At 44.4% G+C, this 15175-nt stretch overlaps 1 long non-coding RNA gene across 1 annotated transcript; it reads right to left on the bottom strand.

Annotated features, from left to right (window-relative positions):
• Positions 1-11653: 11653 nt before the first annotated feature.
• On the bottom strand, positions 11654-12938 carry LOC123064751 (uncharacterized). The gene is made up of 3 exons (XR_006430790.1): positions 12832-12938; positions 12639-12739; positions 11654-11892 (listed from the first exon to the last, which is right to left on the bottom strand). It is a non-coding gene; the product is annotated as an uncharacterized lncRNA (long non-coding RNA).
• Positions 12939-15175: the final 2237 nt, after the last annotated feature.

Genomic DNA, 15175 nt, shown 5'->3' with positions numbered 1-15175 from the left:
AGATGGGCGTTACTGGTAACGCCTTACATAAAGTGTCATCGTGACTATAAAGACTACTTAATTACAGACCGTTTGGATGCAGAGTGGTTCTTGATCTCCTGGTGGTCGAGTGAGTCTTCATAGTCGAGTGTCTTCGAGTCCGTCGAGTGGAATCCCTCTTGGTCGACTGGAAGGTAGCTTCTTCTGAAGATGTCCTTGGGGAGGGTACTTTGGACAGGCCCGTGACCCTACCCTAGGTACATGACTTCATCACCTGGCACTGCACATCACTTTCCCCTTAGTTGCTCGACACTGTTGGGTTACTATCGAGTGCCGAGGGTGAGACCTTTACAACACTTCTGATGTTAACCCTGTAGTGTAGCTATTCGGTCGTGGTCATCGAGGGTGATTCCGCCTTAAGCACTTCCGATACGACTCTGTCGTGCCACCCCTCAAGTGTGAACCTCGGGGGTGATTCCTCTTAATTTCACCTTGATGATTACGTCGAGTGGAATTCACCGGGGGTGATTCCTCGGGTTTTCCCCTTGATGTTTATACACACAGTTACTATGATTACTATGACTTTACACTGAACCATGTTACTAAAGACAGGTCGACCCTGAGGGGTACCCGCGCGAGCATAATTGCGAGTGATGTTGAGACGAGTTGACCTGGAAGGTGCCCGAGAGATAATTAGGAGGCATGGCCTGGCATTCTTAGCCCTTGCCGCAAGTCCTCGAGACGGGGCAATGGGTCACATCTTTCGTGAGTCTCTGCTTGTTACCGCGCGTTCCTAATCCACTACGATTTGGATATTTGATCCGAGGGGCCTCTGGCCTGATAGCACTAACCATCACGTGGCATAGTATGGGCTTTCTACGTCGTATACATCAGCCGAAGCTTAATAGACGTCAGCGACTGAGCGGCGCGCGCCGGGTTGGACTGGTAAGCACCTACTTTTTTTAAGGAGGTACCTAGGTCTGCTCACCGGCCGCGTACGCAACGTGCAGGAGTTCCCGGGGAGATGGCCCATGACCCCTGGGGGACATAGGTTTAGGCCGGCGTGATGACCTCTCTATTAAGCCTAGGTCGGGTTGCGGCGTATTGTTTGGCCGAGGACGGGCATGACCTAGGAAAGTGTGTCCGGCCGGAGTTAATCAAGCGTGGTGGGTAAGTTGGTGCACCCCTGCAGGGAAGAAAACATCTATCGATAGCCTGTCCTACGGTAACAGACACTTGGAGTTGTATCCCGATCGATACAACTAGAATTGGATACTTGTGATGAGAATTGGATTGTGATGAGAACTGGATAGTATGGCTCTGGGATTGCTTTCTCGCAGGGAGTCGAGAAAGGATCTCTGGCCGAGGTTGACAACACTACTACTACTTTACTTTATACTACTCTACTCCCTCCTATTTGCTGCAAGATGGTGGTTTCCAGAAGATGCTAGTCTTCGATAGGACTAGGCCTTCTCTCTATTCTGGCATTTCTGCAGCCCAGTCCACATATACATCCTTCCTTTGATAATGTTGCATATGTAGTGTAGATCCTTGCTTGCGAGCACTTTGGATGAGTACTCACGGTTGCTTTGCTCCCTCTTTCCACCTTTTCCATTCTTCTCGGATGACGCAACCAGATGACGGAGTCCAGGAGCCAGATGCCACCTCTGACGACTGCTGCTACCCCGAGGGTGCCTACTACCACGTGACGGAGGCCGACGACCAGGAGTAGTTAGGAGGCTCCCAGGCAGGAGGCCTTGCCTTTTCGATCGATGTTGTTTTTGTGCTAGCCTTCTTAAGGCAAACTTGTCTAACTTATGTCTGTACTCAGATATTGTTGCTTCCGCTGACTCTTGTGTATTCGAGCTTATGTATTCGAGCCCTCGAGGCCCATGGCTTGTAATATAAAGCTTGTATTATTTTATTTGTGTCTAGAGTTGTGTTGTGATATCTTCCCATGACTCCTTCTTGATCTTGATCGTACACCTTTGCGTGTATGATTAGTGTATGATTGAATTGAGGGTGTCACATGATGGTTCCTTATCTTTGGGTGTCCACCGCCCGCGACGATACCCGTCGGGCGCTACGGTTCTAGCTGTATTAGTGATGCTATATGTATGATAGTATTCGAGGAGTATTAGTGATAATATTCGACGATGTACGGACACAAGAGATGATGTACTTTTGCTTATAATTGAATGCATGCTAATTTGAATACTACTTTATTTTATGATTTGGTTTTGCTTATTGAATGCTCATATTGGAAAAGTACTCCTACTTTGAATGCTAAAATTGGAGAGCACTATGCAGAAATCTAGGAGCCCCCTCCATCATCCACGCGGTCGTGGGGGTAGATTCTCCTTCATTCCAGTGTGCTAGGCAATTTGGTGTAATAATGCACTCGGGAATGAAAGGAAGAGCTACATACCATCACCGATAGTAAACCCGTGATTAATAATAATGATCTAATTTAGGTTTTTTTAGTACATATATTTAATTGTACAAGTTCAATATTTGGATTATGAACATCGGCCGGAAATGTCGTACTCGGACGACGAAAACCGCCCGGGGGAGTGCGACTGGTGCCACGATGACCGAGGTATGTGTGACAGGTTCATTGAGCTAGACGAAGATCGGCGCTTCAGCATTAAGCTCGAGGAGACCTTCGATGTTCATACGGTACGCAACGACGACAATATTGTTTTCGTAATTAAGCATGACTTCAACTATTTTAACGTGTATTTTTCATCTTTTCCAATTCGACTAGCTTATCCCATGCTATGCAAGACGCTATGTCTTCGAGAGGATGGGTTTTGAAGACCATGAAAGTATGGAAACCAAAAAAATTCTCCTAAGGACCCATCATGGTGTGGATTTTAAAGTAAAGCTATACAATGCTGAGAGTGTAACCCATTTTGGTTGCAAAAATTTGGAAGCAATTTGCAAGATGTATGGTCTTGGTGATCCTACAATCGAGCAAGACAATATGGACATTTGGGTCCTTGTGGACACACCTCCAATTATTCCCCCATGTGAGTTTAACATAGTTATTAAGAAATTTATATTGTTTATTTCAAAATAGTTGACAGCTTATTTCCATTGACAGCTTATTTTCATTCTTAAAAGAATGTGCGGAAGATGGTAGACAAAACCCACTACACCGATGTCTCCGAATTAACTTATAAGGAGAAAAATCATCTGATCGCATTTTGTACTGATCTTGAGAATTACAATGTCTACAATCGAACTCCTCAACATTATGGTCAATCTGTGCCACTAGTGCACGTGTTGAACTACGGTAACTACCATGGAGATACTCTGGTAAGATTTTTTACTATTACGACATTCATGCATCTTTTTGCATACTTCTAAAACTAGTACATCATGGCTAACTATGAAGTTATTACTATGTTTTTCAACAGATAACCCCGAATGATTGTGTGCCTCATCTGATGTATGCGCACGGTCGCCTTGATGTTTTGAACATACAACCAGGTCGTCCAACGAATCTCAACTATCCATACCGGATTTCTAAAAGAAGTGGAGACATGACAATCAAAGAATGGAAAAAATGTATGGACAGGCGTCAGGAGCTTCTTGGAAGCAAAAGGAAGTGAAGCGCAAGAATTGGAGACAGGATGATCTCCATTCTTCATAATGGAGAGTCAGGGTCTATATTGTTTTATGCTATTTTACCTTAAGGGTGTTTAGGTCCTACCTGATACTGATGATCATGTGCTAAGAACAATTATGTAGGGTTGGGTTCGATGACTATGAGGATGATGATTGTATGACTTATTATTAATAACGAGTAGAAGTTGTATGATGATGCATGATTAGTAGGACTTGTTATTATATATGATGATGTATGATGCGAGCATGCATGAGTTATTATATATCAGCGGGTGAAATAAACATGGCAGTAGCGTTGGTAAACCAAGGACGAAGATATAAGAGAGGACACTTCTCTCTATTAGTTAGCTAATAACAACCTAAAATTAACCCCCAAAACCCCTAAACCAACCACTTTTTTAAAAAAAAACCTCAGCTCCAGCCAGCTGCTGACGCGTGGAAGCCAATGCGTCTTCGCAGCCACATACGCCTCTCGTGCACCCTCCAAGCACGCCGGGCGTTTCCACGGTCCAAACTAAGGAACAACTCCTTGCTGCCGCTGCGCCAGGCCAAGAAAGTTGGTCGGCAGCGACGCACCCGGCCATAAGCCCACACAAAGGTCCCCGTGACATGCCTGGCCAGACGGTGCAGCTCGGCCATTTTCTTGAGTTGGTTGCCGAGCAGCTAGGGCTGAGAAGGATCCTAGAACTGCAGTCAGAACGAGCTCTCGGTGGTCGTACCTTCATGACTGCCAAAGTGCTTGCACGCCTTCTCCGTGCTAAGAGGAAGGTCCGAGAACTCACCTGACAAACGCCATTTTTGCGTTAGTATAGGACACACTTCGCGTCCAGATACACACTGAAGTAAGTATAGCTTGCCGGCAGCTATGTCGGTAGCCTGCCGAAGCTCCTCTTTGACCACCCTTGCTTGGGAAGTGACCTCCTGATAATCTGCCTTCAACTTCTTGAGCTCGGCGGTGTCCTTTTCGCATGAATCCTTTAGAGCGTCACATGTTGTGGTTGTGTTCTTAAGGTCTTCCTCAAGCTCAACGATTCAAGCTTGAGCTGCTAGCCGAGTTTATTTTCCTCGACAAGCTCTGTTGTGCTCTTCAGCGCCGCGACTTTCTACCGCTCGGCCTCTTGTCGTATCTTCTCCAGTTCGACAATTGCCTCAACATAATATCAATAATAGAAGCGGGAGTAGGGTTTTACCTCCACTTGAAGGCCCTGGACCTTGAAACAATCCCTCTTCTCCACGCTTAGCCATGTCGATCCACCGAGCGCTCTCCCTAGCTGAACAAGTGGTCGGACTCGGATGACACCGCCGACATAAAAACACAAACACTGCCCTAGGCCCATATGTACCGGGTTATGGCTGAACTAGAACACGTAGCAGCTCGATGCAGTGGAGCGTGAGCCGCAAGAGCTCTCGGACAAGTACTCTCCTCCGTTGTTCTATAAAAAACATTCTTTGGTTAATTACATTTTTATTAATAGATGATATGATTTTAGTACGTACTTTTGTGTTAAATTATTTTAAATATTTTGTCTCATTTCATCGGTATTCTCTAGTTTTTTTTATGTTCCCTTTTTGATGCATCTTTATGGACACTAAAGTTGCACACAATTAAAGTTGTACTTATAAACGGACTGCTCGTTAGGCGTTTTATTGTTTTTTAATTGTTGTTCTAGGTCTTTATTCATTTTTTCCTTTTTTTCATTGTTTCCTTGTTATGTTCCATTTTGTCTTTCCTTCTCATTTTTTTTTCATCCTCAATTTCTTTTTCTTCCACTTCATATGTTTGTCATTTATTACTTATTTATGTTTCATATTTGTATTACTATTTTTATTTTCAATTTTGTATTAAAGAAAATACATGGGCATTTCTCATGGATGAACGCCTCGGCTGAAGAACTTATTTCATGTTGATGAATATATTCAAACACATGGATGAACGCCTCGGCTGAAAAACTTGAATATTTTGTTTCATAGTCATTAAATAATGTTTTGAATATCAAAAAGGGTGAACCGTTTTTTGCAGGATCTATACAATTGATTGTTTGGTATATATATATATCACTACATGAAATGGTTTTGACACTAACATCTATCCAAAACATCCTCGATCCCAGTCGTCAAATTACAATATCAAAAAGGGTGAACCGTTTTTTGCAGGATCTGTACAATAATACAATTGATTGTTTGGTATATATCACTACATGAGGTATAGAAGGAAGCATTTTAGGGATGGTGAAGCATCCCAGTCGAGTCGTCAAATTACAATCTCACACGGAACCAAGCCCATCAACCACGGCGCCAGCCTCCTCCTCCTGCCTGGGGTTGGTCGAGTAGTCCCTCCACTTCAACCAGGGATTGTCAGCCTTGAGCTTCTCGGCGTGGGCGTTGTACTCATCCCTGATCCTGGCCAGGAACGTCTCGGCATCTTCGTCGTCCGAGTCGACCTCTTCGTCCGAGTCGCAGTCCGAGTACTCCACATCGGACCACGTCGGCTTGGTCAGCACCAACTTGACCTGCACCGCCTCCTGGGCCATTACGGTGACCGGCGCCTCCTCCTCCTCCTTGGCCTTGAGGGTGGTGAAAGCTGCCTCCTCCTCCGCCGCCGCCATGGCCTTGACGGTGACCTCGTCGCCATCCTCCTCCGCCTTCCTCTTGGAGCCGCACCCAGCCTTGACGATCGACGACGCCTCCTCCGCCCTGGCCCTGACGAGCTCCTCCGCCTGGAGCGATGGGATGAAGGGAACGCCCTCGAAGCCGGCGGCCGTCGGCGTCTTCTGGACGAACATCTCGCCGGATCTCTCCTCTCCTGGTTGGTTAGGGTTTCGTGGATTGGGGATTTCTCTCGCTCGCTGGATTGGATCTCAAGGAAAACACGACGGGAAGGAGGCCGCGGCTGGAGTATATATATGCCCGGGCCAACCCTAACCAACCTCGGGTCCGACTCGGGCCTCTTCCATCATACTCCTACTCGTTCATTGGTCTGGGCTTGGCTCGGCCCCACCACTTCTTTCTTTCTTTCTTTCTTCCTACTAGCCTGTTGGGTACTTGCCTACTACTAGTAGTAGAAAGAAAACATCTCCTAAAAAAAGTAGAAAGAAAACAAAACCTACGACTGCTAAAAAAACATGAATTTTCAAAGAACGTTCATAATTTGAAAAAATATTTGTGTCCAGAAAATGTTCGTCAATTCAAAATAATGTCCCCAAATATTCACGAATTCAAAACACATGAATTTTCAAAATAGATTCATGATTATAAAAATTATTCATGAATCCAAAAATATTCCTGAATTCAAAATAAGGCTCTCAAATTTCTAAAATATATCCCCGAATTAAAAAAATATGAATTAAAAATATTCCTGAATTCAAAATAAGGCTCTCATATTTGTGAATCCAAAAAAATGTTTGAGAATTCAAAAAAATGTTCAAAAAATTATTCAGGAATTAAAGACACGGATTTCCAAAAGTTTCATGATTTTGTAAAATATTTGTGAATCCAAAAAACTGTTCACAAATTTTAAAATGTTCATGAATGAGCTTCAAAAAAAATTAATGAATTCTAAAATAAAAAGAAATAGACCAGGAGAACACTTATAAAATCAGTAAAATAAATTGCTGGAGGGATGGTTCTATAATCAAACCTTCCCAAAACCGACGGGAGAAAGAACAATGGGCCCATCTACGAACGCCTAGGAGGGTATGCGTGTGGTCGCTATCCAGTGACCCACGTGCAGAATAACACGAGGACTTTCCAAATTAAGAAAGGAAAAGAAAGACTACAACTTGCAAACTGAAGTTGTCAAGTGTAAAAAAGCACTTGGTCTCCACCACTAAGTGCAACATTAGACTGCGTTCCAGTGCCACCATCTCCTTCGCACGTGAGGTTTGAGAAGTTGCTTAGGATGGTGCGGCTGATCCATGACAGTGCTTCATTGACGTAGTGCTACACACCTTGGATGCATGCAGAATGTTCTGACTATTGTTGATGCATAGCTCACCAGCATATGAGCATGAGCTCCGAACCCGACGCGAGACGACGGATTCATGTGATGATGGAGCACACTGAGATTGGATGAGTTTATAAAGGCTACATAGCCGATCTGAATGGCACAAGAAAATCTATATATGAGGGGGCTCTTCAGAGTTCTTTACCGTCGCATTACTTCGTAACCAATTTTTGGACGAGCTAAAAGGATATTAAGAAGGTAGGATGGGACGTAGGGTAGTTTCAAAGTGGGTGTGGTGTCATGAAGACCAATGCGTTGATTTCGTATCTGAGATGGGAACTCCCAGTAAATTAGGTCAGATGACACTCGTACCACACTAGTAATGAAAGCTCCATTTAGCAAAAAAAAAGTAATATGCGAATGTGACTTGCCTTACGTGAAATCAGATGACCTTGCATTTGTCATCTGTGGTGCGGGTGGCTGATTAGGGTCGATGTCTCTAGGATGAGGGTAGCCACGCCTCTTGTTCTTAGCCTTATGGGGGTCCGCGTCATCTTCTTCCTTACGATTACAAAGGGTTTGCTCTTCTTCCTTTCTCCTTTAATTCTTTGTACTCCCTCCCTCCATCTATATAGAGCCTAATGTGTTTTCTAAGATCACCTTTGACTATTGACAAGATTAATAATACATGAGAAGTATAATGTAAAAATTATATCGTTGGATGCTCCTTTCATATACGAATTTAACGGCATGCTTTGTGTAACTTGCATGTCATATATTATTGCTCTAACATTTGGTCAAAATTAGCCTCGAAAAACGCATTAGGCCCTATATAGATGGAATGAGAGTACGTTGTTTGCTACTCTGCCTATGGATTGGGGCTGGCATTAGAGCTGTCATTTTCCTCTGCATTTGGTCCTTTGCCTATGGAGGCTGCTCGAAGCCGCTCCAATTGTTTCTTCAAAATTTCTTGACCTTTTAGTGAGGTTACCAAACTCGTAATCTTCCTAGGATCCGAGTGTACACTGGACTGACGCAAGTGCTTGCACCAAGCCCTCCAAACCATTACGACCATTCTCTGATTGCCGCATTGCTTTCACTAGAGCATCATTCTCGCTATGAGACTTCCATACGTTCACGTAGCGAAACAGACGTGGGCCACTCCTGCCACTGTGCGCCTGAACCTTCCTCAACTCAGCAAGAACAAAACAATGGTCACATGTTGATGAACTGATGTGTTTAATACCCCCAAACAAAGTTAGAAAGCTTGCATTTGCTAAAGCACGATCAATTCTAGCTTTTACATTGGAAGTACCTTGTTGCTTATTATCCCATGTGAAGGGAACACCTCTCCACCCAAGACCTTGGAAGGAACAAAAATCCAAAACTCCTTGGAAGGAACAAAAATCCAAAACTTCCCGAAACGCTCGCATTTGCCACTCCGACATTGCATGAATGCTAAAGTGTTCATCAGAGTACATCGCCTCGTTGAAGTCGCCCATACAGAGCCAACCTTGATGTTGGACTCCATGTAGATTTCCTTCCACTAGATGACCCGGTTGCGCCAATGGCGCAAGAACCGAATTAGAAAGAACGTTATTAGTGAGTAAGTAGGAGATGTAACTGGAAATATACTGCAATGTGGATTGTATTAGATCATGTATTAACCACAAATCATGAAATCAATACCAGAGAACCAAATAATGTCAACACCTCTGTACTAACAACCAACATTTTAGTATAAGGAGTATCACAGGAGCGATTACTTGCACATCAGGAGTATCACAATTACAACTAAAGAGGTATTGTCCTCACTGCTGTCCCTGAGCCCTTCACAAGGAGAGTTCCAAGCCTCGCAACTTCTTCCTCCAGCTCTGCACATGACCCTCAGTTACGAACCTCGTCCCTCAGCAATTAGACTCCGGTAGTTTGCAAACTCCCATTTCCCATAGCAGATTGATTTACATGGCTACTCTCACCAATGAGAGGACCAAGCGCAGAAAAGATTCAAAACTTTTGGAAGCAAACAGTTATAGAGCTATGAGTCTCTGAGCACTTACCATGCCTAATCGCATGAATCCAACAAATTTGCCAACTCAAATGCTACGAAGACCAAATGATGGTGTGAGGCAGCTCACCATATATCATCGACTCTTACAATGATAGATCCATAGATCAGCGAGGATATTCATAACTGCTTCACCTAAGAAGGCCAAGATGCCATACACACAATTAGAGCCAAAACGAAACCTGAAGCAGTGGAAATAGCCATCCACTTGCTGGAGGAAATAAATGAAATACCAAGCAAGAAGAAGCAAAATGATGTCGGCAGTGTATCAAACAATCGTACTGAAATGATCAATACACAAAAAAGGAAGCGATCTCTAGTTGTCAATGCACTGAATTTAGCATATAAATGACATGGTGACTAAAATAATTACCTTAGATCATCTTAGGAAATGTTCCAGCAAAGAAGGCAATGCCTTTTCCGTATCACCCATAGCATGAATTTTTCAACTTCAAATCGTATGATACCATGGACTCTGCATATGTTGATAGGAGATAATAATTAGCCACAAAAAGCAGGGGTACGGATAACACATCGAAAGTAAAAGCAGAGAGCAAATTTAATGCTTACAGCAAAGCATGGGCACAAATAACTTACTGGGTCATCTGCCACTACTTTATTATCTATGAAGAAACTAAAAGTCAAATGTACAACTAAATCAGGAATAAGAACACCATAGAACACTGGGCTTGGTCTGCATGCAAACCATTAATCTGATTGGAGATGGAAAACTAACTAAGATCGGATAAAGTCTGAAGGTAAGATATACGTACAGTCATTCGAGTAAATAACAGAAAGGTAACCACCAGATCATCTTCTGTTCTAGAACTCTGTATATATCTGTGTTTAAAATATTTGGCAACAAAACTGACATATTAGGTATTTCTATTGACTAACACAACCCATCTATTGCAGAGCACACAACTTTTAGATACCTTTGATGAGCAATAAGATCTATGTTGGCATAGAAATCAAATGCTTGCTCAATCAAGGACTTTATAAATGAGGTAAAAACAAAGGAGAACACAAAGCTTATATTGACAACCAGCCAAAGTCCAGTACCTGGCCAATGCCTAGTAGTATGATGGGATATTACCCAATTGGAAATCGTAAACAAAAAACTGATAACAAATAATAATGATATAATATATATAAAATGAATTCAAGAATTTAAATAAGCAAGCCCTGATTATACGTGAGTGCATACCAAAGTTTTGTGAGGTTAGGCCTGAACATAAACATGAGAAATGAGCGTGAGCAAGTACCAATAGCATCTAATTCTAGGCCCATCCTGTACTGTTTAATCAGTATATATAATAGGGTGAATGAACTCAATATGTATGAAAGGAATAAATAAGAAAAATATTGTACCTCATGCATTGGCACGGGTCTCGCTGATCTGAGCCTGGCAACAAAACATACCAGCATGTAAACGAAGGATTGCAGAAAAATTAAAAGCAGATGCCAAGTAAACAAAAAAGCATGTATCTTAGCCATCTCAATCATATTATTTATAGCGCTCCTCTAGGAATGAGCGAGAAAATGATCAAAAATCATATGGCAAAGGAATATCTAGGACAGCACAAACAACAACAATAAAGGAAACACTATGCATTGCTCGGAAAAAGGCCCCGACCCTTGCGGTCGTGCGTGAAGGGGCCGACGTGGTGGCATATCGACCGCACCTTACAGTTGTGTCTTGCTATTGCTAGCCCTCATCGCCGATGTGCTCCTTCCTTAGTCGCTGCCCTCGAACCTCCTACTTAGCCGTGGAGGGGAGGGTAGCGGGGCGCAGGAGCCATGTGAGATCGGCAGCTGCCATCTCCCACCCATTGAGCCGCCTACCTGACTGGCACCTGCTCCGCCCCTCCTTCGGCCAACAACGTCTAGGTTGAGCGCTTCCTCGGAACTACTGATACAGAATTGAAAAAGAAAGAATGGAAAATGCCTTATTAGAAACACATGGATACCCCCAGTTTATAGAAGGATAGTAAGCATGGAGATGAGTTCATAGACATGGTGCTCACCAGAAGGGCTGCTGGTGATTCCTATATTCTTTAGCGGAGGAGAAACCAAATTAAGAGAGGATCATCATGTTCTATCTTACTCAAGTGACCAAAAGATGATATAATCATTAATTAATTTGTGCAAGAATAATATTAATAAATTCAATAGTTCAGAAAGAGTGAAGAACAATATTAATCAATAGAAAGAGCGAAGAAATTACCTCCTTCTGTTCAGGAACACCGCCATGTACAAATCATATAACCTGCAGATTTCGAAAGAAAAACTTATGGCCTCATAAAAGTTGTGGCATAGTTCTAAAAAGTTGGACTGTAAAATTCAACTTTTATATAACAAGCAATTTATATAGCAAATTTCACACTCTATATTCTTTCTCATATCTTTTCTTAATGTCCCGTAACTCCATCCATATAGTTTATATAACAAGTAATTTCCAAAAAAAAATAGTTCACACCCTCAGATCATCACACTCTATATAGGCAACAACAACTACCAGATGTACGACACACTCTGTTCTACTAAACATGTCACGCATGGCTAGTATTCCAAAAGAGAGCAGTCACATGTGAAGAAGAGTCTCACTCAAGTAGGAGGTCATCATGTTGTGTTCTGTTTCTGGCCATCAGTCTCAAGGATTCATGTCCAGACTCCAAATTCCACTTTCTTGTGTATGCACAAATTAAGGACAACTAATTGGACTTTGCATCTATAGTTTTCTGCTTCAACAGGTTAACAAGATTCATGTCCAGAATCCAAGTCATAGCTTTCTTGCTTATGTAGAAAGAGGGAAAGACAGTAATGCTCCATTGCCTTCTAGATTTATTACATTTAAAAGCTAGATAGTAGAGCTAGTTCCTACAGGTCAAATAAATTCTATGCAAATAGTGCCCTGTAACCAGTATACACACACATTCAGACAAATAGTGCCCTGTAACCATAGCTACAGTGTACATAACAGAAGTTAGCTGCTTGGGGGGAAAATGGATGCACCTTGGATCCACCTGACATTAGTAGTTGTCGCTGGTCATATTTCTCCGTTGAAATTGGTGGGGGCATATAAGTACGTAGCTTCCCGTCGAAACCAGCTGCCCCTAGGAGAGCAAGTACAGATAGATTAGAATGGGGTGGGTTTGAGGCACAAGTGAGAAGCAAGGAAAAAAGGAAAGGGGAGGAGGACCCATACCTGGTTCTCTGACTGCTGCTGCCCATGGTCGAAGGAGAGGGAGCGGCGCAGGGGAGCGGAGGGGGAATAAACACCAATAGCCTCTTATCCCCCCAATCTGTTTTCTCCTGCATTTTTTAGTGGTTCAGATGCATGAAGACATATATGCAGCAGCAAGAACAATGAAATAAGACAAAATGACCTCACATTAGTTGATCCAAAGAACACATAGAAAGTATATATATTTTTTATGTGCCTTGTAAATCGGTAAGTCATCGATGATTGATCTTCTTATAGAGAGCTATGCGTCCACCTCAAGAGTTGATTCAGTTGGAAAAGAAAATGAATCAAACAACTCAAAAAAATGAAATGTAAAAAGTGCGGTAAACAGATGGTACTGATGACTGTATACATTGGCGAAGTTGCAGAGGTACAGCTACTGGGCTGCTCTCATCAGGCCATCCAAACCCTACCCATGAAATATATAAATCGATTAGAGAAAGGAATAAGAATAAACACTCGGTGTCGGTGACGGCTGAAGGCCAAGCTCATGGTGGGGAGGTGCAGCGATAGTAAAACTGAAACATTCATCAAGCAAATGCTGACACAACCAGCAAGGTAAGAAATCGGTTCATGGAGGAGCTCAACCTTGTCTATCTGGTTGTGTGGACGCTGGGTGTAGAAAGAGAGCTTCCTTGCTCTTCTTAGGGGTTGAGCTGGCCTTGGTTGGGAGATGAAGGAGGCTGGTGCAGAGTCGGCGGCACCAACAGCGACCTCGGCATATGCAATTGATGAGGAGGGCTGCCGGTCCTTCTGGAGCTGACGATACCTCCTTCCTCTCACGCTTGGTCTCCCGCGGCGGAGGAGGCGCCAATGACTGCAGTGACCTCATCCGGGTTCATCTCGTCCTCCCGTGATTTCCTCGCGACAAGAAATCTCGGCGCCGGTCTGAATTTTCTGTCAGCGTGGCAAGTACCCTAGGAAAATTAACAATCACTCAAGGTTCTAACACAAGAAAGCATTTATGCACTATATGGCTGCCTTCTGTTTGGGGATTATAACATTATAAAATCATAATATGTTCCTCCAAGGGAGTCAAATAAAGCAATTTCTTCTCAAATTCATTGCTAAGGAGATATAAATATTACCCTCAAGTTGCACCCAAAAAGTGATCAAGCTCATCACCAATTTGACCACTCAATCCGATAGTAAGCCTCAACACAACAAACACTCGCCAAGGGTCAACATCCCTAGTCCTATGAACTTGCAACATTAAAATAAATAGTCATTTCGAACCTACTTTTTGCACAATCAAGAAATCCAACAATAAGCTATGAACTGCCATAGGAATACCAACACAGAACCATGGACAAATTTCAACAGCAAGGCTACAGACCCGACGTTGCAGGCGGATGAAAGGGTAAACCCTAGGGGAACGAACAAGGCGTGAATGGAGGGGGACGAGAGGGGCGAACTTCGCGGCTGGAGGAGGAGAGCGCGGCGGAGGCGGAGGGGGAGGCGACGTACCCGTCCAAGTCGCCGTCGTCGTCCTCGTTGCGGGGGACCGAGCCGCCGCCGCCGGAGACGGGGGATGAGGAGCTCCCTATCGCGGTCGCGGGGCCTTGTCGTCGCCCATCATCAGGGGCTCAGGCTCCGCGCGCTGTGACGGCGGCGATGTCGCCCTTCCCTGCCTCGTACCCTCCCAGATAGGGGCCCAAAGCAGCCACTCCCACCTCCATGGTCTTGCGCCTGAGCGGCGCCTCTTCGCAGCTCGACGCCGCCACCACTGCTCCTTTCGCCTCTTTGCAGGTCGACGCCACCACCGCCGCTCTTCTCCTGCCGCCGCCGCCGCCGCATCCGCCGCTCCCCGCCTCGATCCAACCGACCCCGCATCGGCCGCTCCCCCGTCTCGAGCCAGCAGCCGCCATGGAGCCATGGATCCTACGCGGGAGGAGGAGAAACGCGAAGGGGAAGAGGCGGCACGATGGTGGTGGCGAGCACGGAGAAGGGGGCGCGGGGCTCGGGGAGAGGAGGGACGAGGGATTGGGCTAGGGTTTTCACCGCGCAACGTGGGGCTCGAGGAGAGGAGGGACGAGGGATCAAGCTTTTCACCGTGCACAGCACACGATCCATCCCTTTTTTCACCCAAACTCAGTCAGCAAAGCACACTGCAACGTGGTCCCACCTAGATGGCTGGCCCAGGCGTCATCCACCAAATTGGAAAGACACGACGTGAAGCAAAACAGACGGTTGGATGTTTGACAGCCAGTTGAAAAGGACCAAAAACTTTACACGTAGGTAAAACGGACGAGGCAGATCATTGCGCGCGAGGGATGGCGCTGGATCGGCGGGTACTCTAGGAGGC

This window comes from Triticum aestivum, chromosome 3B (assembly GCF_018294505.1).
Source record: "Triticum aestivum cultivar Chinese Spring chromosome 3B, IWGSC CS RefSeq v2.1, whole genome shotgun sequence".
Lineage (NCBI taxonomy): Eukaryota > Viridiplantae > Streptophyta > Magnoliopsida > Poales > Poaceae > Triticum > Triticum aestivum.
Note: the sequence above shows the minus strand (reverse complement) of the source record. Positions and strands in the feature narration are given on the sequence as shown.